Source organism: Natrix helvetica (assembly GCF_964273705.1).
Source record: "Natrix helvetica genome assembly, chromosome: Z".
Classification (NCBI taxonomy): domain Eukaryota; kingdom Metazoa; phylum Chordata; class Lepidosauria; order Squamata; family Natricidae; genus Natrix; species Natrix helvetica.
The window spans coordinates 111976026-112003378 of record NC_138554.1 but is presented as its reverse complement, the minus strand read 5'-3'; the positions used below and the strand labels follow the sequence as shown (position 1 = coordinate 112003378).

Sequence of the window (27353 nt, the reverse complement as noted above, 5' to 3'; positions counted from 1 at the left end):
TGTGACAGCCTCCTGCAACCCTTTGCCCATGTAAATGGAGCTCGGGAGGGCCGTGTGCAGCCCCACCAAGCTCCATTTTTGATGGCAAAGGCACCACTAGCTGATCCTTCACTGTTTCGAGGGCAGCCCCATGGGCCAGATCCAAGTACCCTGTGGGCCAGATCCGGCTCTGGGGCCTTGTGTTTGACACCCATGACCTAGATTCTGAGTGGAACACCTGTTAGCTTATGTTACACCATTGCTGAACTGGCCATCAATGAGTATCTAGTTTTAAAGTTTTGTTCTTGATACAGATGGTTTGAAACAATTTGGGACCAATGCTCTTGACCAATCACCTTCATAATTATGTGTGGGTTAATCACTAAGTTTTTGTATAGAAGTCCTCAGACATAGGCAGTTCAATGGTGAAATGGTCTTCTTCCTGAAAGTCCCTCATTTATAAAGTTTTAATCTATTATTTGTGTTTTGTATCATGACTGTTTGCACCTGCTTTGAAAATACTAATCATCATTGTCATCAGCCATTCAGTCATGTGAGACCTTTGGCCCCCTCAATGGATCAGCAGTCTCCATTCCCTCTGTCTTGCACTGGGTTCTTCAGATCCACTATTGTCATCCCAGTGTCATCCTTCTAGTGTTCAGGCAACAGATACTAGATGTGACCCCTTCTCCTTTTTCCATTGATCTCTCCCAGCATAATTGGATTTTTGAGTGAGTCAGTTCTCATGACATGACCAAAAGTATTCGCCTGTGTTTAGAGATCTTAACTTCAAGTGATATTTTTTATGAGATTTTGTCTAAGATTTCTTTGTCATTTTTGCCATCCATTGGATGCGTAACAGTCACCTCCAGCATCACAATTCAAAGACGCCACACTCTCCTATCTGCTTTTTTCAGAATCCAAATTTTGCAGGCATAAGTAGCAATTGAAAAATTGGGAGCATAAACTGGTGGAGTTGTCATGTTACGAGATTTTTCATTGATACATATTGCCTAGTGGTGGGTTGCCAATTTTTTTACTACTGGTTCTGGCGCGTTTGCTCACGTGCTTGCAGAGGCTGGAGCCTTCTGCCGCCGATACTACCGGTTTGCCCGATCCGGGCTGAACCGAGAGCAACCCACTTCTGATATTGCCATTATTGTATCACTAAATGTTCAAAAACGTTCTATGGTTCTGCCCACTTGTTTATGCAGTATGAAACCCATTCCTTTACCAGAGTAGTATATGATGTGGCCATCAGATTGAAGAAGTCACAACCAGTCAAATGAACTTCATTGATAGCAATAGCAATAGCAGCACTTCAGCTTATGTACCACTTCATAGTGCTTTATAGCCCTCTCTAAGTGGTTTACAAAGTTAGCATATTGCCCCAACAATCTGGGTCCTCATTTTACCAACCTTGGAAGGGTGGAAGGCTGATTCAAACTCAAGCAGGATCAAACTGCAGGTGAGCAGAATTAGCCTGCAATACTGCATTTTAACCACTGCGCCATCATGGCTCAGATGATGACTAGTATATCTGTGTTGAGCACTTCATTCTTAACAATGTTCATCTTTCCTAGATACCATTTATATTCCATCTTCCTAATTTGAAGATATTGGAACAGTGGAGAGACCATTTTCCACTAGGAGCTGTGTCAATGTCTATGGGGCCATTAGAATTTACCCCATTTGCATCATGGATGCTCCTGCTACCTTGATAGTCCCTTTGCTCTTCCTCCCTATCTTTATTGACCTCCCTGGCAGGGGGATTCATTGCTCAGTACCATATCTTTGAGTCAATCCATAAAATATTTTGGCAGTAAAAACTGGAGTAGATTGCCAGGTCTTTCTCCTGGCCGGAGCCATATTAACCAGTATAACAGGCTTATACTGTTCATCCCACCATCACAGTTGGGCTTTGATGGCGGGGAACTGGGAATCAGAAGTGACATACTATAAAAAGTGTGAAAAAACTGCCCTACCTACTTGCCCTACCTACTTAACAATCACAAGGTGATTGTTAAAGGTTGTAAGTGGTCCTCAACCTATCTATTTTATATCTCTGACCTACTGTGTTTAAAAATCCAGCTATTGCAGCTTATTCAACTAACCATAATGAAACCATGAAGCATGACCCAGTTTAATGATAATATTTAATTTTTGTTCTGTTTCATATGTCTGTAGAAATTCTCTGTCATCCAGTACATAGTTGTCCCAAAGGTGCTTTTTTCAGGAGGCAACTAGAGTTCCTTTCCTTTTTTTCCCTTTGAAAACATTTCACTTCTCATCCAAGAAGCTTCTTCAGAAGGGATTTATACTCCTTCCTTCTGTTTCATATCATTCAGTCCAGTTTCTCCCACCTTGACAGCTTCCAGGTTCACAACATTTTATCCTTTTGTCCTAAAATTCATCTTCTGCTCTGCTCTTTTCTGCCTTCTCTTTACAGTAAGACTTCTAAAACATTCAGGAAATGTTTATTTTTACCCCCGTTTTATTTTACATTTTCCCTCCAATGGAAACAGGCATTTGAGTTTTCATAAATGTGTAGATAATAGGGGATATTTTTTGTGTAAACAATTTTGCATGCTGGGTACAATGAAGCACCTCCCAAGCTAATAAACTGCAACTGAAAATAATAGAACTAAAGCCTCATAAGCCACTGCTGGATTTTGAGTGATGCACATGGGATAGGGCACTATGAGGTGAGTTAGTGCCATAATGCTTAAAACTACCTGAGTCTTGTGGTTTCTTAAAGCTATGACATTTAACAGAACAGAATAACAAAATAACAGAGTTGGAAGGGACCTTGTAGGTCATCTAGTCTAACCCCCCCAAAACAGGAGACCCTACATCATTTCTTATAGATGGCAATCCAGTCTCTTCTCGAAATCTTCCAGTGATGAAACTCCCACAACTTCTGAAGGCAAGCTGTTCCATTGGTTGATTATTCTCATATTTTTCTGTCAGAAAATTTCTCCTTAGTTCTAGGTTGAATCTCTCCTTGGTCAAGTTTCCATCCATTATTCCTTATCTGGCCTTCAGATGCTTTAGAAAATAGGTTTGACCCCCCCCCCATCTCTGTGACAGCCCCTCAAGTATTGGAATATTGCTATCATGTCTCTCCTGGTACTTCTCTTCACTAGACTAGCAATGCCCAGTTCCTGTAACTGTTCTTCATATGTTCTAATCTTCAATCCCCTAATCAACTTTGTTGCTCTTCTCTACACACTTTCTAAAGTCTCAACATCTTTCTTATAGTGTGGTGACCAAAATTGGATGCAGTATTCTATGGTCTTACCAAGGCTATTTATTTATTGCTCCATAAATCTGTGGGGACTTTATATTGCTAGGTATATGGTAATTTTTATAACTAGGACATGCTGAGTAGAGGATTATATATAAATAGGTTAGAGAGTTGTAACACGGTTGAAACATGAATCTTAGTCTGTGCCTTTCAAAGAAGCTTTACTGCCACTTCATGGCAGGTATCATCATGTTTTGTTTTGTTTTCTGCTTGCTTCATCTCCAGTAGTTCCAGACAGACATAGAATCAGACATAGAATCAGCAGCTGGGAAGAAACCTGGATAGCATAATCTCAAGCTATCTTTTCAGGCAATCTCTGTATGGTAGAGAGCCACCAGTATGGGATAGAAATATCCATCAGATTATCAGGAAAATTCTTAAGTATCCTCTTGAAATTATCCAGATCCATCAGGTGTCTCAGGCTCTATTGTCATGACAGAGATCCAAGGAATACACAGTCTCCAGTTTGGCAAGCAACAGATCTCAATAGAGCCAAAGGACATTTGTCACTATTCTTCAAATTCAGATCAAATCTAATCCAAGGTCCAGCATATATTTGCTTTTGGAGCTATAAGCATTTTTAAACAAGTTCTTGGGTATCTTAGAGGCAATAAAATCATGAGATAACCCGGGCTTCTCCCCCAAGGCATGGAGAGAGAAGTCTCCTGGGAACAAAAGCCACAGGGACCCCAGTACTAGCCCTGAGATGACATCCACTTGTGCAGAGTCATTGCTAAGCAGCAGGACAATTGTTACACAACAGCAGTCTTAACGTGACACCATATACTGTATATATATATGCACACTCAAAACCAATGACAGGCTATTGGTTCCTGTACGATTATAGAAGAGTAATCCCCCATCTTTAGCCTTGGTGTTGGAGCTACTACAGAGACTGAAATTCAAGAGAACAGTCCATGCCTCTGCCAGCCAAAAAGTATGGTACAGAACATTTCTCATCTATCATGTGGTTTAATTCTGTCTTATTGTGCATTGCCTAGTTTTTACCAGGAATAGTCTGAGTCCAAGGTCTCCCAAGATTCAGCTTCCAGTAATTAGATTAGAAGAAGGAGCTTGTTTATGAATGAGTGAATTTCCTTCTTTTATAAGAATCTACCCAGAATCCCCTATCTGTCTCTATGTGAGACAACTCTATATCTGTGTCCCTGATATTTTCTCCAATCCCCAATACCCTGTTTTGCCCTTGACTTTTATCCACTTAATGTTTGCATGAAAGCTTACAAATTTTGTTTTGTGAACTGTAATAGAATATGTTGTGCAAACTAAGAAGTTATGGTTATTCAGCAAAGCAAGTTTAAATAATAGACTATAGAATACAACATGTGAACCTCTTCTATGTGTTCGTGAACCAATAGCTCACATAAGAATTGAATTTTAGACCACGAAAGTGTTGGTGTTCAGGATGTTTTAAAACTCACCTGATGGTAAAACAGATGTTCACATCTTAGTGATCTGGAATCTTATTCAACTGCATCTTAATTAACTTGAGAAGATCTCAAGTAGTCCCCAGTGTAAAGAATGGGTTATAGAAAATAGCAGCTATTGTTTATTCCAATGTGGAAAATCAAATACTGATTATCATGTGAGGAAAGCAACACCTACTGTGTATTAGTTAGTTGACTAGGGAGAAGCATCTAAACTCAGCAGACTTAGAACAAACATGCACAAGAACAGAATCCAATACCTATGTATTTGTTTTCACTCATGCCTCTACTTTATTTCTAGCCTGAACACAGGCATGCAAAAGAGAGGTAGCCAAAAATGAAATGTGTTTTAAAGGGTTACATATTACGTTACCATTAAAGACTGGAATTTAAGTCCATGATCAATCATGGAATCTTATCAGTCTAGGCTACCTGCTACCTTTCAGACCAATTTACTGCACTGGATTGTCAGGGAAATGTAATTGGAGAGATTCTATTACATTGCATTGAAGAGGAAAGAAAAAGTAGACATCTAATAAAAAGAAATTCATTTAAATGTTTTGATTATATTAATGCAAATGCATAAACTGAATTTTTAAAAGAAAACATGGGAAATAATATTCATTACAATGAATACATTAGAAAATGGAAATAGAAAAATGAAATATAATTCTTCTGCTTTTGAAAAAAAAACATTCTAAGGAATTAATTAAAAAGATTATTTTGGCCACATTGAATTTTCCTGAGGATAAACATTATGTAGGTTAGATTTGCTTCTCGTATTTGTTAAAAACAAGCTTGTACCTCAGCATAGGCTCTGAAAAGGGAATATATGATTCACCATTTTCATGTGATTGTTGTCACTCACATAATTCTGAATAGTTAATAATGCAGAAATGATGAATTGGGAGATGCTGTACTAAAAAGCATTCTTTTAATTTAAAAAAACATCCAGCAGTTCATTTCTAGTGAACAATTCAAACTAGATACATCTCTACCAAGACAATTTTTGGCATGTTTCCTCGAGAGAAAGACCCATATGCATAAAAAAGTGCCTAATATTTTAAAATCATATTTGATGATTATTTTATACACTGTATATAGATTTTCCTCCTGAACAATCTGAAACAGATCGCCAGTATATAAAATATATTCCTAGGTATCCTTTTTAGCAGTCAAGGGTAGAAAAATCTTAATTTGATCATATAATCAAGGCAATGTAGATACAGATATAAGCAGTATCTCATTACCCATCTACTGCTCCCCAGAATCCCATCACCACCAATTTAGCTTAAATGTTTTTTTTTTCATTTGGTTTAAGGAACTTGGAACTTTTTCCTTATTGGGGTGAGAATTCTCACTCTGGAAGGCTTAAGGTACTCATCTTGCTTCTTATTTCTCGTTCAAAGACCTGCCTCGTTGTGAAGTCATAATGTCACCGGCCATAGCTTCGGCTTTCTTCAGACAAAGTGCAATATCTTAAAAAAAGGGAGTAGGATTTGGAGGTTATCTGAACTGGCCATAATGTTAGCTACGGGTTCTCCTGAATCTGGGCAAATCCGTAGCAGCCCACCCCTGGCTCTGCCCATTAGTACTGTTGTTTAGGATTTCTGCCCATTAGTACTGTTGTTTTGGATTTTTAGTACACCAACATCTCTCCAAGCTTTCAACAAGGTATAGAAGAGGAGAACATAGCTTTAATAATTTGATTTTGGGAAGAACAGGCATATCTGAATTTACTTGTCATGAAATAAGAGAGATGGTTACCTGCATTTAATTAGTTTAATTTCCCTGGATCTTTGGGACTTGGCTATTTGTAAGGTGACCAACCGTCCTCCTTTAGGGAGGACAGTCCTTCTTTTGTAAGTTCTGTCCTCCCTCGAAAAGTGTCCTCCTACATGTCCTCCTTTTTGATATTTGAAGGCTAATCTGTTGCGTGTTATGTGACGTACTTTATTAAACAGTTTTTAATGGTGTTTTTTTTACTTCATCGCAAGTATATTGAACAGATATTGAATCTTGTGTTGAATTTTTATCTAAAGAAATGCTAGACATTAAAATAGACGACAATTGTCTCTTTGAAGAAATTAGAAGACTGAATGTATATTGAAATTCTGAAAAATTAATACAATGGGAAAATCAACATGTTGAAATTGATAAAAGATGGGTGGATATTTTCAGCCATTTCAAAAATGAACATATTCCATGTGAACATTTATTTATACTTGTTCAATTTACGTTGTGCTGCCCTGGAACTAATGCAGCAGTTGAAAGAGTTTTTTTCAATTGCCAATGATTTTTGGACAAGTGAGAAATCGAGATTGAATGTTGATACTCTAGCTGCAGCACTTGCCGTAAAATCCAATATGAAGGATATTTCTTGTTCAGATATTTCCAATATATTGTTAGAAGATGATACATTGACAAAAAATATTAATTCAATGGAAAAGTACGCATTTAAATAATAATTAACAGGCATGTAAGCATAATTACAATATAAAATGTTGCAAATATTTTTATTATGCATATATCATATTTTAGTGTATTATTGTTGCAATGAATAAAATATTTCTTTTATTTACGATATATTTTTTCCAATTTATTTGTCCTCCTTTTCATTGTAAGAAAGTTGGTCACCTTAGCATTTTGGACAATAGAACGTGTTTTGTCCTCCTTTTCATTGTAAAAAAGTTGGTCACCTTACTATTTGCAAATTGTGGCAGGGTTGGCCTCTACTTCTCTGGAACTATATCTGCTCTAGTAAGTCATATGGTTGGGAAGAGAACAAATCAGAAGCAAGACAGAATCCTGAATTTAGACCTTTCCCATTCCAGATGTCATTTCTGATTCATGGATGTTATCTTGGCTGTAGAGCCACCCAGAATCACATGTTTGAGTTGAGCAACCTCTAAATCTTAAATTTAAATACATATGTGCACATTTTGAAAAGAGAATGCAACGAAGCTAAAAAAAAAAAGAATGTAACTTAGGAACTGAATAGTAAGTTATAATAATTGTTCTTTTAGATGAGGAAAAGTACCGTATGTACTTAATATAGATTGTAAATTAATCCAATGACTGGAAAATGGGGGTGGAGTTTTACTCCCAGGTGAATTACTGTGCAGGTTTTTGAATTACACTTGAGATGTTGACAATAGTCTCGCTACTGACAACAGATGCAGGGTTAATACTGTTTTTCTCAAGTTGTTATTCAGTTTCATTCCAGAGATGTCCCTTTATGTATTTTATCTGAATAGACAACAACCCCAAGCTTAGAGCCACTTTCTGTATATTTCAGGAAGTCTTTGATTTGCAACCATACGTTTAGCAACTCTTCAATGTTAAAACAGCACTGAAAAAATGATTTATGAGTTGTCTTATAACACTTACAACTGTTACAGATCTTCATGGTCATATGACAAAATTCAAGCACTTGGCAACTGGCACCATCTCAGAATCATGTGATCGCCATTTGTGACTTCCCATAAAGTCAACGAGGAAAATCAGATTTACTTAACAGCCACACGATTCACTTAACAACTGCAGCAAAAATTGTTGTAAAATAATTAAAGTGCCTTGCTTAGCAAGGGAAATTCTGGTGCCAGCTATGGCTGTAAATCAAGGAATACTTATAATGCTACAGATTGTCTGAACAGATTCAGATGAGTGTGGCACAGGCAGCTTCAGCATAACCTTTTGGGAACAACTACTATATGATATATTTATATGAGCAACTATTCAAAGCAGTTCTGATGTGGAATATTCGAACACACTATTCCTAAATAGTAAATATGTGGATAGCTTAAGTAAATAGATTCTTTATTATAGTCAATGACCAGTCCATAAAACTTGAGGCATAGATAAAACAAATACTCATTATTTAATTAAATTATATTTGACACCCCACCCCACCCCGATTGCAGGGCTCACCCTTTAGAAATCTGAACAGTTTGTTTTAGAGTTGTCTCTCCTATCAAGGATAATTCTGTGCTTGTAAACACTTGTGTATTTTAGTTGTTTAAAAATGGAGTCATACTATTAACAAGTGGCAGGTTTTGCTCTGGACATGATTGTAGGAAGCATAGTAGGTTGTCCTGTTTCATACCTACAGCTTTGTGTTGAGGTTTTGCATAAAGCTATGCCTGGAGAAAATAAGATATTTCGCCAGGAACTCCCCCCCTCCCCCAATCAATAATACTGGAATGTCAGAGATTGATATAAGTTCATATCATAGTGTAAATTCTGTAAAACAACTGCATTTGAATGTATATTTAAAATTGGAAATAATTATATTACTCCTGAGATAAATCCAAAATGTACTATACATGGGAACTATTTTTCCCATTTATTAAAATAACTTCTGGCTTCAGTTCTCCCTTTCAGCTTAGAGAAGATAGTCTGTCCATTTGTTAGAATGATTTATTTTGTTTTCATTTTGTTAAATACATTGATATAAGATAAACATGGTTTTAATTACTCCTGCACAAACCTTCTGGCATTTATAATTTTATCTATCTTACTTTTGCACATAACTGGGCTACACCTACAAATATGGCTGATTATTTATATGTGGGAGAAGAAATCTTTATTTATCTTAGCAAAACAAACAGAATATAAATGCTATAGAAATATTTTATATGCATACTTGTTTCAAAATTGCCACTACGGAGAACTGTTGAAAAGGTATTGAAAAGGCAAACCTAATTCCAAAAAAGAAAAAAGAAAATAAAAGAAATAGCGTTGTCTGCCTCAAAGTCTATTTGCAATTAAGGTGCTTTGTGTGTACATTCATAAGTAAATATTAGAAGACTTTGTTAAGTTTCCATTTGGTTCCAGAAGTATGTACAAGGCTTGGTCAAAAAAGTAAAGATAGGGTTGCCATGATGCAATAGAAGTTCTGATTATTGTTTATATGTAGTGTATAGTGCATATAAACAACAGATAATCTTGATTTTTTAAATCAAAACTGCAGATATCTGTTAGATTCATAGCTATTGAAGAGGCGTGAGGCAGTTGATCCACATGGGGCTGCCACTCGCTGTCATCTGGGAATCCAACCCTGTAAGAGCAGGGGGGCGGTTACTGCAGTGATGGTGGCAGGCACTCACTTTGGATCCCCAGAAAAGTTCCTAGCGTAAACTAGGTCTCCCTCCCCGAAATGCAGTGAGGGACCCCCAGGTTGCAAGGCTGCTGCCCATTATAGAGGGGGTGCAGCCTATCGAGGGCGGTTCGCAGGCGGCGGCCCATCAGCAGCTCGGCGGGGCTATGTGGGACTATGGGCAAGGGGTAGAGTGCTGACCTAGGAGGTAAGCAGCCACCTTTGGCGGCCAGTCGCCCGGTCCATTCTGCCCAATGCCTCTTTGGCTGAGCAGACAGCTCATTCTGCCCGGCCATTGTAAGCAGGATGGTACGGGGATGTTGGAGCATGGTGGATCCCTTGTATGGCCAGAACTTCCTGGAAGGTCGTAGCTGTGAATTGTGGCCCATTATCGGACAAGACAGTGTCCAGCAACCCATGGGTCACGAAGAGGCACCGCAAGGCCTGCAAAGTGCATTCCGTTGTGGTAGAGGACATAATTACGAGCTCTACCCAATGGGAATAGGAGTCCACAACCACCAGGAAATTCTGCCCATGGAAGGGACCTGCAAAATCCAAGTGGATTCTAGACCAAGGCCCCCAAGGAACCTCCCAGTCCCAGATAGGTACAGCGGGCAGAGCGGGGTGGGACAAGGAGAGCAATGGCCTACCCACGAAACTATCTCTTCATCCATTCAGGGCCACCAGACATAGCTGCGAGCCAAAGCCTTCATGCGAGCTATGCCTGGGTGGTCCCTATGGAGGCAGTCAAGCACCAGGCGGTGGAGGGAGGAATGATGACCCGGTCACCCCAAAGTAAGCACCCGCTGTGGAGGGAGAGCTCCATCTGGTGGGTCTTAAAAGGGCGAAAAACCTCGGAGACCTTTCCCAATGGCCACCCTCTCTGAACCCAAGTGAAAACTTGAGGACATGAGCGGCAGGTCCAGAGTGGCAATAGAGAGTATGGAAGTGGAGGGAACAGGGTGAGGGTCAGTTGTAGGGGGGGCAGCGGCTGAGGACATCGGCTTGCCCTAGCTGCTTGCCCAGATGGTATTGCAGCATATAGGAATACGCCGCAAGGAATTCTGTCTAGCGGGTCATCTTAGGAGAGAGAATGGGAGGGGTGGGATGGTCACCAGCCAGAAGCCCAAGGAGAGGCTTGTGGTCAGTGAAGAGAGTAAAGTGCCATCCATATAAGTAGTTGTGGAACTTTTTAATTGTCAATCTGGCTGTAGTTCCTCTCAGCAGAGGAAAGTCCGGGAATAAAAAGCTATGGGGGTTTCTGAACCATTGGGTAGCACATGGCTCAGGACTGCCCCAGACCATATGTGGAGGTGTCACATGCTAATGTCAGCTGCAACTTGTCACTGTATTGTACTAAGACAGCCGCTGACGTAAGCATGGCTTTCACAGCCGCGAACGCATGCACCTCGCAGTTGCCCCAGCACCAAGCCACGGATCAGTCAAGCAACTGATGCAGCGGCTTGGCTAGTGATGCCTTATGCGGAAGAAAAGGCATGTAAAAGTTCAGAAGGCCGAGGAACGTCTGCAACTCTGCTTTAGAGGTTGGTGTGGGGGCGTTCCGGATGGCAGCAACTTTGTAGGGGATGGGGTGGATGCCCTAGGCATCTATTAAGAATCCAAGGAACTCCACCTGTGGCACACCAAAGGAACATTTGCTGCATTTAATTTCAAGCCCGTGCCCCTGAAACGCTTGAGGACCTTCCGGAGGATTTCAATGAGTCCTATTCGACTGCGGGCAGTGATCAGGACATCATCGAAGTAGGGTACTACGCCTGGGAGCCCATGGAGCAAGCGCTACATGAGGCTCTGGAAGATCCCTGGGGCAACGGATACACCAAATTGAAACTGACGGCAACGGAAAGCCCCTCGGTGGGTGACGATGGTCTGGGCAGTAGTGGCCTCGTCATCCACTGGGAGCTGCTGATAGGCATTCGCCATATCCAGTTTGGCAAATATACAGCCCTGCCCCAAGGAATGGACAGGTGCTGCACAACAGGGACTGGATAGGGATTTGCCTGAAGGCCGAGGTTGATGGTTGACTTATAGTCAGCGCAGATCCTGATAGACTCGTCGGCCTTAACGGGGAGCAATATGGGGGTTTCCCATTTGGAGTGGTCGACGGGCTCCAGGACTCCCTGCACCAACAGTTTGTCTATCTCAGCATCAACCTTTGGCCTCAAGGCAAAAGGCACCCTGCAAGCCTTTAGTCTAATAGGGACAACCTGGGGGTCCAAATTTAAAGAGATTAGTGAACCCTTATATTTCCCCAACTTACCGTCGAAGACGTCAGCGAAGTCATAGATGAAGTACTCAACGGTAGGTGGAACGGCCAAGGTTTGATGCACCCCCACAAGTGACAGGCCCAGCGAAGGGAACCAGTCAAGCCCCAGGAGGGCGGGCAATGGCTTGCCAACTACCAAGATGGGGAGCTTCCGATGGATATCCCCGTAATCAACCTACACAGTATAACTGCCCAGGGTGGGAATTTGAGTCCACTGGTAGTCTTTTAGGGTCGTATCCGGTGGCAACAGCTGGTGACGGGCAACATCAGGGCACAACTTGGTCAGCGCTCTCCAGGAGAGGAGGGAGCGGGAGGACCCCGAGTCCACCTCCATGGTGCAGGGCGACCCTTTGATCAGCAGAGACACAGTTATCTTTTTGGAGTCAGCCGACGCCTTACTGACCGACACTGCAGGGGCATCTGGTGGATTTTTATTGATGGTGTAGTAGTCGTCCTTCCGCGGCTGTTGTTGTTGTTGTTGGTGCATCTGCACCGGTTGATAGGACGGCTGAAGCGGTGGCCGGTACTCTGGTTGAGGCGCCGGCGGCAGGGTGGCACAGCATACCTGGGTGAGGTGGCCTTTCTTTGCGCAATGGCGGCAAATAGCAGCTTTAAAGGGACAAACGGAACGGGCGTGATACCTGCCACAGCCCAAACAAGCAGTTGCAGTGGCGCGGCTGGCTGATTGAGGCGGCAGCCGCCTGGGTAGAGCTCTGAGGCGGTCTACCTGGTCCTCCTCCAGGTCATCCAGGGGAACCAGCTTGTCAATGAGGCAGGTTCTCTGGGGAGGAGCAAGCGGTTGTTGGTAGTGGTGCATCTCAGCCGTTGATTGTTCGGAAAGCTCAGTGGCTCTAGCTTCCTCCATCACCTGCTTTAGGGTGAAGTCTGCTTGGGTGAGCAATCTCCGCTTCAGGTGGAGATCGCAAACCCCACAGACGAACTGCTTGACCAAGGAATCGTCGAGGTCAACAAATTTGCATTGAATAGCCGCCGCTCGGAGAGACTGTAAGAATTGGCTTACAGTCTCTGTGTCTTTTTGTACGCACTGCATGAAAGCATACTGGTGGGCTATTCTAGATGGCATCGGGGCATAGCTCTGGCCGTGTTAAACATCTCGGGAATGCACAAGCTTAAGAAAAAACTGCATTTGCGGTCCGAGGGTAATTGGTGATTATTATTTGCAATGTGGAAGCACTCAAAATGCTCTAAGAAACCAGCCCAGGACTCGCCAGCAGACCCGAAGGGTGCAAAAGGCGGCAGCGAAGCCATAGCTTTTGCAGAGCTGAGGTAAAAAAAATGGTTTGGTAGATGGAAAGGAAATTAATTGAGTTTCCTTTTCTTGTAGCTGTTCAGGCTGAAACCTTCAGCATCCCACCTTCATCGCCAGTGTTGGATTCGTTATTAATTGAAGAGGTGTGAGGCAGCTGAGATAAGAAGAACAGCTATTTATTCGGTAGAATGGCAACAACAAACTATGTACAGAGATTCAGCACCTCGCCCTGCTTGACAGCTATTTACACTGGAGCTGTCAAGCAGGGCGACCAATAGGAATGCTTAGATAGCCTGCACTCAGCCAGCTAGCCAATAAGGTGCAGCTGAGCTGTTGCCGGCTGTCAGTCGTAAGTCGAGGGCCTGCAGCCGGTCGCAAGTCAAGGACGTAGCACTGGGGATCCCTGCTTAATGGACTTCTGTTGGTCAGTACTAAAATTATGAGAGTTTAAGGATTTGTTTATTGATATTTTTATTTATATAGCATATGGCAAACACATGGATTTACAGTAGTTCAAATGTTAATGTCCAGTCCACCCAGCCATTCAAGAACAGGATGGTCTATCCTCCTCCTGGAAAGTCCGGCTTTGCTGCCTCTGCCCCGACATCTGCAACCTCAAGTCCGAGCACACAATCAACATTGACAGCTTTTAAACAAGTTAAAACTACGGACTTGGAGTTTCATCAAATGTTTCAGCAAATTCTACAGGGACAAGAGAAAATTAAGAAACAGCTGAAGGAGATGAAAGAAGAAATTAGAGGGAACCAGGAAAAAATTGATAAGAACTCACAGAGACTGGATCTCTTGGAGCAGGGGGCGGCTGAGATGAGGGGGGGGGGGTGGAGGGCATGCAAAAGGGAAACAAAGAGCTTGACACCCAACAAATGAAAATAGAGTTTGAGAGAATGTCCTTTTATCTTAGATTTCAGAATGTGATGGAGACAGATGATGAAAACATTAGGGACATCATGACAACTATCTTGGCTGAGTATACCCAGAAAGAAAAACAACAGATGGGGTGGGAAATAGACCTGGTCTATAGAGTGAACTCCGCATATGCTAGAACACACAATGTCCCCAGGGAGGTGCACATTAAATTTCTTAGGAAAAGCACAAGAGATGAAATTCTGAATACACAAAGGGGACAAGCCCTGATATACAAAGATAAGGAGATAACCATACTGAAACAGATCCCCAAGAAAGTGAGGGAGAAAAGAAAATATTATTCGCAATTGGCGAATAAATTATACCAGAAGGGGGTGTGGTTTCATTGGTTGCTGCCTGAAGGTATGTTAATATTCTGGGAGGAGACAAGGGTCAGAATTAACACACCCATAGAGGCGCAGGCCTTTATGGGAAAAAATAAATTACTCCTAGAAAAACCAGAAGACATCCCAGTAGATACACAAGACACGGGAGGGGCCGGAGCACTGCCAACAGGGGGAGATGGGGCGACATCAAGAAAGCTTAGATCACACAAATAAGTAAGAAAATCCACATGATACAAATTGATTGAAATTATTTTTGAATTTACCACACTGGCTATATGTTATTATGTAATATTTGAATGCTATGCAAATGTACACCATGAGTCTGGAGGGGGCGTATACCTACCACAGTTTGCGGCTGCCACAATTTGTAACTTTCCCCATACCTTTTCCTTTTGTAAAACACCAAAAAACCAATAAAACTTTGTTCAAAAAAAAAAAAAGGACAGGATGGTCTATGTTGAAAAAATCAGACATTGGGATGATGTAAGCTCTTGATGTTGTTTATCCGCTGCCATGTATTTAGAGAGCCAGGAATTCTACAAAGATGTCTGACTGCCAATTGTCATTAACTGCCAATTCTTCAATGTAGGCTGGCTGCCGATCTTTGCTAGTTGTTTGGTTCATACTTCCGTACTATCCAGGGTGCACTACAAGGCAGCAATGGAAACAAGATATTGTATTTTAAGAGAAAGAGATGTTATAATGAAGAGGAAAGTCATTTTAATATATATTTGTTTTTTCTTTTTTTTCTTTTTTAATATTTTTTATATTTCTCTTATTTTATCCTTTTTAGTTTATATTCATTTCTATCTTTGTAATTGAAATTTACAATAAAATTACTATTAAAAAGAAAGAAAGAAAAAGAAAGAAAGAAAGAAAGAAAGAAAGAAAGAAAGAAAGAAAGAAAGAAGAAAGAGAGGATAACCAGCAGCAAAGTAGATGGACTTGGTGCATTGATGGAATATCTAAAGTAGTATTTCCAATCTTGACAATTTTGGGACATGGACTTCAATTTTCAGGATTCCCAGCCAGCAAACACTGTTCTAAAGGACTATAGTGGCACCGAGCATTCTTAAGAAAATCTATGTGGTTGCTAAGAGTCAACATTGATGTGATGGCAGATAATCAATCGATCAATCAAACAGTCAATTAATCAAAATCTGTTTTCTGTGTTCAAAAGATCAGGATTATTTTAAAATTATTTTGCAGGATTCTTCAGGATATAGTAAAATAACAATGTGACAGCTGCAATGGAATAATTATTGTACATGTGACAGCCACTATTTTGACTTTCTTGATCATACCATATGGACACCCCTGATTATTCTTCTACCAGATCCTATTGAAGGACATGCTTAAGTCTTTAATTGTTTGAAAACTTGAAGATTGGATGTGTTGGGTCTGCATTTAATTTTCCTATTCTTGAAAAATTGTTGCGTCTACAGATGTTTTAAAAGGCGTAGAATTTTCAGTGGAATGGAACAGTGCCTTACTACCTACTGTAGGAGACTGGGTTATAAAACTGATGGAGCTATTTTTATATGACTTTTTCTTGAGGAAAATATTTTATAGATTTGGGGAAATCTTCAAACTCTACAAGAAGAATCAAACAGGAAGAGGAAAGAATAAGATAGAAATTACTCTTTGACAGGAGGAAGGTCATAATTGTGTCTTTCCTGATTTTTAAGCAAGAATGTGCATGAGGAAGATTTGATCATTTCACCAGTAAATAATAGCCAGTAGATTGTCAAAACTGACTTCCTCTTTTGTTTTTAGCAGTAGTGTTATATCAGAGAAAATCCTAATATTAGCTAAACAAATTACCAATGTTTTAAGCATGAATGACATTTTACAAAACTGACATATTCAGTAGAAGTACTGCTAAGATTTTAGTATTCTTAACAAAGATTTCTGTGTTCTCAGATGAAACTGCATGAGATCTCAAGGATAAGTTCTTCAATATCTTGAGAAATTTAGGACACTAAATATCCTATTTGTGGTGCCAAACTGTAAAACAGTACTGAATCTGAAGAATATATTTATTTTTCCAACCAGATCTGTAATTACTGAATTCTAAACTTTGCGGCAAAAACTGTTGTTCAACATGTCAGACATAACCAGTCAGCCATAAATTATTAATTGGGCCTGTATTCTTAGTGTGAACATATTGTGCCACATAATAATAGCAGTATAACAGCAGAGTAGCTATGTGGAATCAGTATTATTGATAAATAGAGAAGAACATTCACTTCTAATTACACATTAAATGCTCAACAACAATCTGGAAGAGTCTGTTATAGCCAACCTGTAGGGGAGTTGTGATGCAAGTTCTGGGTGTTTTGTGACATTACATGCACATTAAAAAAGGGATAGACTTTGTATCACAACGGCATGACATTCATTTCATGGTTTTGAGGAATTCTGCAGAGGAATCTACTTGCAGAATTGCACAACTATAAACCCTATACTTTGATAACTTGAAGCTTAAGATTTCTAAGTCATTCAATAAATGAAACCTATTACACAATAGTAATCTTATCTTTTGACTGCTCTGTTGCATGCTTGGTAACAGAAAAATAAATAAATTATTAGCCAGTGGTATCCTGTATTTAGTTACCCTGGCTCTAAAATTTAGAAGATAGAGAAAACAAAAATATTTCCCTTTGCTTGCATGAAAGCTGGACAGAAAATTACTCTTGTTGAATCTATTATTACATTATAATTATATTATTTAATTATAATTATATGGTTCTTTGTACAATCAGCCAGATATTCAGACTGGATTTGGGATATTTGTCTACCTATCAGGTCCTTTCAAAGGACTTGGGATAAGCAGAAGTGGATGTTTGATGGTATAATAGATATTGTTGAAGATGTAGCGGATAAAGTCACCTTTTCCAATTGATTGATAATAAATTTGTCAACGCCGATGGTATTCACATAATGCTCCAGTTGTTTTGGGATTGCACAAGGCACCTATTATTATTGGTACTACCTTTGCTTTCTTTTGCCAGATTGTTCCATTTCTATTTGGAGATCTTTGTATTTTGTAATCTCTTTTTCTTCTCCAGATACTGCCACAATCACTTTCCAGCCTTTTTTTGTCTTTCTTATAGATAATTTTTAAGTCTGGAGTGTAATATGGCAGGTATCTGTTTGTCTGCATTCTAAAGTCCCAGAGCAATTTAGTTTATTTTCTATAACTTTCTCTATTTTAAGGTCCCACCAGTCCTTGCTTGTAAGAAAATAGTATTTCTTGCAGATGCACCATTGTTGCTGCTTTGTCATCCATTGCTTATAGTCAGTTGTTAAAATCTTCTTGCAGCAGCTAATCGGGTAGTCCACTGTTTCTTTATCTTCTTTGCAAAGGCGGAACTTGCTATGTTTTTTCAATTCTGCCTTCGAATACATTTCTTTTTAATACTTGGTCTTGTGCAGTCAGATTTAGCCCCTTCATTTTTCTTCGACTTTCCTGCTCTTAGCCATTGCTAGGTCTTGTTATTATCTATTTTCCTTGCTATTTTTGTAATGTACTGGCCATGTAATGCTTTGTCTTCCCATGTCTCCATTCTGGTTTTTATTTGGTCTGTAGGCCAGGTGTGTCAAACTCGATGTCATTGAGAGCTGCATTTGGGTTGTATTTGACCTCGGGAGGCTGGGGTGGGCATGACGAGGATTGGCATGGCCAGCTTGACATCACTCATGTCGGGGGTGCCTGTGGCCAGAGTGCTCTGCCAGAGAAAACAGGCTCCTGAACTCCATTTTTGGTTGGGATGGCCTCCTCCAATCCTCTGCCGGCAAAAACAGAGCTCGGGAGGGCTACACATTCACTGGCAGAGGCATTGTGGGCCTGTACTTTGCTATTTCCAGGGCTCCCCCATGGGCCAGATATAAATACCCATGGGCTGGAGTTTGACACCCCTGTTGTAGGCCAGTTTGGTCTCTTCAGTAATCAGTAAGCCTTCTTAGTATACTAGCTTTAACACATCTTCTCCATTGTCTTTCAAGTATTCTTCCAATGCCCTTTTTTTTTCTTCAGCCATTTATGGTATATGCAACATTCCATGCCCACACTATTTTCCTTGGTAGAGTCTGTCAATGTCACTGGGAGGATGAAGGGCATGATTCATTGTCATTATTTTTCTGGTCTTCCTATCCACAGCTTTTAGTTCTGTTTGAATGCAGTCCCCAATTCTAGTCATGTATCTATTAACTGGAATTGTCCAAGTGTTGATTGCTTTGATGGTATTTCCTTCACTAACTTTGGATTTTAAAATCTTCTTCACTCTTTTGTTGTATTCACTTCTAACCTTGATTTCAGTGTACCTGATATTGTCAACTTGAAGGATGCACAGGAATTTTTAGTGATCATTTTCCCTCATACTCTAGATATAATTTTCATAGGGCATCTTGATTTCTTCAGTTGTCACTATTTTTTCCTGTTTGATGATGAGCATGGTACGTTTGTCCAGTCAAAACTCCATTGCAATATCTTGGTTGCATGTACAGATAGTGTTGAGCAACAATTCTATTTCAGATTGAGTTTTTCCATATAACTTCAGATCACCCATGTAAAGGAGATGGGATAGTCTGCCAGATGTTTTTGATGTCTGATAGCATAGCCTGGGTTATCTTCATAACACTTTATATTTTTCCCTAAGCTTCAAGAAAGGGGTAGATAGCTGTTACCAAATGTCTAGAAGTCTTGCAAGGCAGTTTCAAAATAGGCCTTGGGCCACAGCTTATGAAGGTTTTTCATTTTTCTCTATATGATCTTGCAGCTGATCTATTTTGATGCTTTCCATTTATGATTTTGCATGCGATTTATTTCGAGTACCAACTCTGTTTCCATAATTTCTTGATTCTAAGGTGATAACTCCTATTTCAGATGGCACATTTCTTTTAATTATGTGCTTTAAATATTATGCTCTTTTCTGGCTATTTTCTAATTGGAGGAGGGGATTGTTTTGATTAATATGTTGCCAACTGGCAAGTGCCTTTGAAATAGCTTAAAACAGAAAAAAAAACACCAGAACAAATATTTTTTAGTTGAAAAGGTAGTGGAAAATGATATATTAAATGTTCTGCTCTCTGTGAATCATTTATGAGACATTTTTTCTATGATGAGCAAATGCCAAAAGCACAAATTTATCAATAGCATTTAGATATATTTATATTCTAAGCAACTATTCTGGAATGAAAGACATTCTTTATTCATTTATTCAGTATATTTTTTTGTTTTATTTTCAATTGGCTATTTCATGAAATATTTCCCTTTTGAAACAAAGAGGCAATGAGAGAGATTTTTACACAAGACATTTAAACAAGTAAAAAAGACTAAATAATTCCCTAGTAGTAAGATATATCAGAAAAGAAAATAGAGATGAACAACAGGACTACAATTACATTATGACAGCAAGCTTCCCCAAATATATAATATATAAACCACCAGAATGAGAACAATCAACCACCATATCCTCTCTGCCAAGATGTATTATCTACATCTTGTCCCTAGGTTTTCAAAATCCTATGTTCATAGAAATAGGGATTTTTTCTCCTTGCTTGTCGGGCAATTGGTCATTCTTTAGACCATAAACTATTACCAGTTATATTATATTTTCCATCCAAAGTGTCTACAATATCATATAGGTAGTTTAATATTGCCCTGTTTATCCCTTTGTAGTCTGGTAATTTGGCACCATGTCAAGCAATAATGAGATGATGTATTTTATTCGTCAATCAATATATGCTGAACTCCTAGTTTTAGAATAATGGCCCAGCTGTTTGGAATTAGACAGTCCATTTATAACAACTTCATTGATTAATTGGTTATGTATCATCAAATCATTACTGACTAGCAACATGGACATATTTGTCCATGACCTGTTGTATCAGCTCACTTCCAAGAGCACCCCTGTCACCACTGTACTAAGAACACAGGTGCATGGTGGTCGTTCTTTTTAAAGTGTCCAGTTACCATGCATTTTTCTGCTTTGTTGAGTAGACCATTAACATCAGAAACTGAGATTACCATACTATAATGGTAAAAGCAGTTTCCATTAATAAGTCAGCACTCTGGTGATCCCTATTACCAGTTACATGTTCTATAAATAAAATAGGGAAAAGGCATTAACTTATTCATAAACCTCTCTCCAGATTTCCCTAGTTCATTTTTGTACCTTTTGATCTAAATAGGATACAAAAGAATGTTCAGTTATATCCATTTCTAGATAGCCCTCAAGTTATTATGTGTGCATGTTGTAACAATTGGAAAATGAGTCACATGACTGACACAATTATGACAGGTTTTGCAATGGTCATTAAGTGGTTTTAAGTGCAAATACCACAATAGTTAAGGGAACACCACAGTTATAAGTGAAACCATTGTTCTCTATGGTGTGGTTTTGCTGAAAACCAGAAATAAATGCTGGTTTTCAGCCAAATTATTATAGACTGTGGTCATATAACTGTGGGATAGTGCAAACAATTATGTGTCCATGTTGCCAAATACCCAAAGTATGGGCATGTAACCTGTTAGATACTCCCCCCTCTAGTTGTTGCAAGGACAATAGTAGTTTCCAGTCAGGTCCTCTCTTTTCAGGCGGGAACAGAGAGAGACCTGATTGGCTGAAGCACTGGACAGCTCCCCTTTAAAAAGGGAGCTGCCAGTCCTCTCACTCAGTGGGTGCCTGTACTTGACGAAATAAAGAGCTGTTGTTATCTTTAGCCTTTTGTGCCTTTCATTACCCAATCTAACATAACCAGGGAGAAGGACTACCGGAATCTTGGATCCAAGTTGTAAGTTCCCTTTTTCAGATACATTGTAATTTCAAATAATTGCTAAACTACCAGACATATAACAAAGATGCTTCTTCAAGATTACTCAAATTTGAGTACAAATAGCTTGCCAGATTCCTTATTTGATTCAAGTTGTAAGTTCCCTTTTTCAGGTAGCTTGTAACTTGAAACAGTTGCTAAGCAACCAGTCATAAATCAAAGACTACCTGTATTAGATTACATTTGAGTACAAACAGCTTGCCTGGTTCCTTAGCCTGGGAGTTCTATAATCATGGTCAACCAAATTTACAGATTTTTAAAAATCTCATGCAAAACCAGATAGAGGAAAAGCTAGGGTGAGTTTTATATGTTGCTCAATTTCCTTCCTACTGTGATGCATTGATATTGCAAATAAACACCTCTCATTTTTTATCTTCCTAAAAACTTCAAATCAGGAAGTCAGATATTATTTCTCTTTCAAATCCTCCTTCTGTCAGAATCTGCACATATGCCTTGAAACACAAAATTAATCTCAATTGGATAATATAAAGCTATATAGGCTGATTTTATTTGGAATTCCATTTGAGAGTCTGTATGCGTTCTGAGAGTCTGGGGGAGTGCAGGGGGGTAGTGTGCGGGCGTGCCGCACCCATAATGCAATGTGCAACCCCCAAATGCGCATGCGCCCACTACAGGTACTCCCCCCATTTTTTGCATGCTTTTTTCGCCCTCCCCAGGCTCGAGGCTTTATAGGAGCCTAGGGAGGGCGAAAACAGCCTCCCCGCCCACCTGGAAGCCCTCCGAAGGATTGAGGGACCTTCAGGACGCTTCGCTGAAGCCTCCGGAGCAGTCAAAATGAACCTCCGACCAAATAAGATGCTGGGAAATAATGGACATAATATGTAGTCCAATACATCTACAGATGTCAGATTAAGAAACTTAACTTCCTTCCTTGCTTCTTCTTTCTCCCTCTCTTCTTCCTCTCTCTTCTCTCTTGCCCCCTTTCCTTCCTTCTTTTCTTTCTGCTCTTACATTTTGCTAAGAAAAAGGTAACACTTCACAATTGAATCTCATTTCTTGGTATTTACATATTGCCTTCTGAGTTATAATATTAGATGTTATGGAGTTGTACAATTTGCTGGTGATTAACTATTCCTTACTTAATGCTCCATTCTTCTGGCTTTCTTTACAGTAATAATAAACAGGATATCAGCTTGCTAATATTGGGAATACAAGGGAAGAGATACACCGTTTCATTGTTTTTCTTTTTTCCCTACGGTATTATTTCCTCCTCTCCCCCGCCTTCCTCCTCGGGTGGCTAACAGTCAAGCTGTGTGAATGGTGTTTCAGAATGGGAAGGAAGAAATAATTCTTCCAGTAAATTGAGAATGCATTAGGAAATAACACTGGATCGTGTTTCTAATGCACAATCGCCAAGCTGTGACACAGGCCGGGGGGAGGGGACGACGACGACACACCGGATTCTCCAGAAAAGGAATGCCAGCATGAGCAACTCCAACCAATTCAGCCCTTGGGACTAACTACGCATGCGCAATCAATTACACAAGGGAAGCATAGAACTATATCAAAACTTAGTGAGCACACTTGGAACTCGAACGCGTTTGGGGATTTGAGGGACTCGTCTTTGTAGTTCTTTTGACAGGGAATAGGCCTTGATTTTTCCTATCCAAGCATGTCAAATCTACCTGTTTTTCCTGCTCAGACGAAGCTCTATGAAATAGAGCCATCATACTTAGTCGATATGAGATTAGATTCCGAAACAATGTGTCTCATATTAAGAACTTTTGCCCTTGATCCATTGAAGCGCAATATAATCCGTTCAGACCGTTCCAAGCCTAACTTGGTGCAAATTTAATTATCCATATTTAGAAACAAATTACTGATTGCGATCCTATGAACTTTTTTGTTTTAAATATGAAAACTCTGAATGTGAACGGTTCTGTCTCGATACCGGTGTTTTCGAACCTGGCACTTTATGATGTCCACCCATCTTAACACTGCCAAATTGAAAAATCGCTGCTCTTTTGTGTATAAAATGTAACCAGCATATGTATTCAAGCAATATAATTGAATTGAAAAATACATAAAAGAGATTGTGAAGGGGTGGGGGAACCATCTGTCTTTCAAATCTGAGCTCGTTTAATGTGCTTTGTATGAACACTTTATTATTCCACTCCTGAGGAAGGGAAGAATGGTGCCTAATATGAACTTGGAAACTCTAACTATATATGAGTCTATAATGAATAGAAGTCTATGATCTATGACGGTAAAGTTGTGCCCCCTGGCGAAACTCTATTCTGTCGTTCAACGCTCTAGAAACTGCTGTTACGCATGCGCCTTAAGGTTTAGCGTAACCTAGCGACAAGCAGAGCGTTCTCAAGAGCGTGAGACCAGTATTGAGAAGTCGTGGGAACGTGTGTATCGTCCTAAACGCTCAGATACAGATCTTCCTGTGACTGAAACTATCTGGGGACGGTCTGATTTGAAAACCATCTGAAGGAAGGAAAGCCCTTCGGTAATTCGAAAGATGTGCGCGGTGTCTGCATAAACTTTAGTTAAGATTTCTTCGTGTTAACATCTCTTAAATACATTTTAGATAATACTTTGTATTTCATTATACAACTAATAAAGTAAGCACATACAGAAATTGTAAGTAAAAGAAATCCTCCCATTATATTTTGTCTCCTAATATTGTCTGTTCTCAGAAAATAATTATTTTTCTGTATGCAGTCTCTCTCCTATTACCCTGTGACAAAGAAACGAAAAACAGCTCCCCTAAACATTGAAAAACAAATACTGAAAGTATATTGAAAGGCTATAGGTGGGGGAAAGTACGTCCTAAAATACATTTCGCATTAAGCTCTTTTATTTATTTTTATTAAGCTCAATTTTTTAACAATGCAATTAAATACTGACATTCTGATGACTAAATTTTATTTAATGTTTCATAGTGTTTATGTTTTTATTGATTAATGTGAGAGATCATTATATGAGATAGGAAGCTATCTAAGTCAAAGATTATAATAGAAAAAGGGAAATATCAAAGTTACTTTCACATTTTGGGGCATATTACACAGTGGTGCTCATAGGTTTTTGAATTTTCAATATTTTGAAAATGGACAAAATGACCCAAAATGTAATTAACTTTTTTCTGCTTTAACTGTTTTTTGGTCATAATGATTTATGTCATGCCTACTTTCTCTTAAGATTCAGTTCACCGAGAGATGTCCTAACATTTTCTGTAAAATTTGCTTGTAGAATTAAGAATCCACACTTCCATCACTATTGGAACCATCACAGTGGCTTTTTGGTAAGCCACCCTGATCCAGAAGCAGCAGGGTCAAACCATGATTTGCCGCCACTATGTTTCACAGATGGGATAAAATTCTTATAGTGAAATGCAGTATGTGCCTTTAAGCAAATATAACAGTTTTCAAAGGTTTTGTTTTGGTCTCATCTGTCCACAGAACATTTTTGCAAGAGCTTTTTGGCTTATCTGCGTAATTTTTTTCAAACTATAGATGGTCAACAATGTTCTTTTGGAGTATAGTGGCTTTCTCTTTCAGCCTTGAGCGCTATTGTTGTTCAGTGTTCTTTTGAAGGTGATTTCATAAAACTGGCACTTATCAGTGCAAGAGAGACTTTTAGTTCCTTAGACATTATCCTCAGGCTCTTTGAGACTCCCTGGAATATTACATGCTTCGCGGTTGATATGATCTTGGTTGGTTGATTACTCTTGGGAAGGAAAACAGTGGTGTTAAATTGCCTCCATTTGTACCCCATCCATCTAACAATGGACTTCTAGAGTCTAAATTATTTAAAATTGGTTTTGTCCTCTTTTCCACTATTAAGGTACTCAGAAATCTCCTTTGTACAAACCAGGATACACTTCCACATTCCTGTGTTGTGAAGATTGGAGTTTGAAAGTAGATATCTAGAATTCTGTTCTTTAAAGATAGGACTTCTCACACTCAGAACTGATTGTTGTCCCATTGATTGAAATACCTGATTCTAATTTCTTGTTCAAATGAACTGATAATCCAACACTTACTTTTGTCACACAGAAGTATGTAGCTTTGGATCATTTTCTCAATAGATCAATGAATAATATTTTTGAATAGAATATGGCTCCTTTCCGAGATGCAGCTGAACAGTAAGGAGTTTTTTCTCTCTTGCCAACATTCTGCTGATTTTGCTGCCAAAGCTGTTTTTCTAGCAGTGCTGGATTTGAATAACAGCACTTAGGAGTGACCAAGACAGCTTTCGGATTGTCATGGATACACCTGGGAACAAGACTCTTGAAGATTCCAGTTCCCTATGGGAGTGGTTAGAAAGTCACTGGTCATCCATCTTCCCCTTGGAAATTCATTTTTAAGCCTTTCTGGGTTTTAACTTCACTTTTTGAGTCTTTCATTTTGCTTTCTTTTTATCTTTAAAAGTTGACTGGTTGATTGAATGCTGATTTATTTTAACCCCCTGCTGGACTCTAGTTATTCTTTTCTTTCTTCCTTTGATTTATGTTGTTGTTTTGAATAACTTTCAGTTTTCCATAAAGAAACATGTTATTGGGTGGTGAAAGTGCTATCATTTGATTTACATTAATATTGGACTCTGACCACAGGATTTTTGCATTTTATTGATCTGCAAAATATTTAGATCTTATATTTTTAATCTTTGCTTTAATCTTGGATCGAAATATTCAGAAAATATCTTCTCTATTTTTATTTTTTTATTTTTTCACTTTGTTTCACTGTTCTTTGTTTCCTGGTTAGATTACACTGGGCAACAATGTATCAGATTACAGACAAACAACAATATAGACCATTTATTAAGATTCAAATTTTAGTTGAAAGCTTTTTTAAAAAGTTTGTTGAAATGATAATGGCTGTGTAAAATATTCAGATGCATGTAGCTGTGTATAAATTAAGATTCACAAAAGGTATGTGATTTGAAAGTTGCAGACCCATTGGAAAATGCTATGGACTGTACAGATTTAGAACTGTACAGTTCTAAGTCTGTACTTTGTACAGTCGATTGCATATGCCCCTCTGAAGTTCAAGCTGCATATTTTTACAACAGCAGAAGCGATAAATTGGTTTTTCCTAGGAGGATTGAAGGAGATTGGGAAATGGATTATCATACTTAATTAGAAACCATTTTTATCTGGATTTTGTTAAGCAGATAGACCGATTGTAGATGCTGAATTTATTATATTTAACCAGACAACAATTGGTAGGAGATGATACATAGAAACAAAAATTGATGTTTTATCCAGAATAAATTACCCTTAACTCTTGGTGATTTGGTAGATAAGATGCTGTGGTAAATTTTCTACAAGTTGATAACAATAACAGTTTGTAAACTGAGGGTTTTGAAACTAACCTTACTTTTTATTATTGTGTTTTCTCTTAACTATTTTATCATTAATATAGTACATAGATGACAGGTCAATGATTTGCAAATACATTTAATAGTGTAAAATTTTGGGGCCCTGTTTCACAAGCAGTGGGAATAATATTATTTTTGTTGTTGTTAGTCGCGAAGTCATATCCGACCCATCGTGACCCCCTGGATAATGTTCTTCCAGGCCTTCCTGTCCTCTACTATCCTCTGGAGTCCATTTTAGCTCACATCTTTTGCTTCGATGACTCCATCCAGCCACCTCATTCTCTGTCATCCCCTTCTTCTTTTGCCCTCAATCTTTCCCAGCATTAGACTCTTCTACAGTGAGTTCTTCCTTCTCATTAGGTGGCCAAAGTATTTGAGTTTCAACCTCAGGATGTGGCCTTCTAAAGAGCAGTCTGGGTTGATCTCCTCTAGTACTGACCGGTTTGATCGCCTTGCAGTCCAAGGAACTTGCAAGAGTCTTATCCAGCACCATAGTTAAAGGCCTCAATTCTT

The 27353-nt window shown here is 39.2% G+C and overlaps 1 protein-coding gene across 7 annotated transcripts in view; it reads left to right on the top strand.

Annotated features, from left to right (window-relative positions):
• ARMC3 (armadillo repeat containing 3) overlaps positions 1 to 27353 on the top strand; it is a 135197-nt gene that overhangs the window by 29822 nt on the left and 78022 nt on the right. The window contains exon 1 of one of the 7 annotated variants that reach the window (XM_081932917.1): positions 23831 to 23967. The exons of the other annotated variants lie outside the window; for them this stretch is intronic. The gene's annotated coding sequence lies outside the window, so the exon portion shown is untranslated. Of the gene's footprint in view, positions 1 to 23830; positions 23968 to 27353 lie in introns of those variants that run through there. 7 annotated transcript variants of the gene reach the window in all.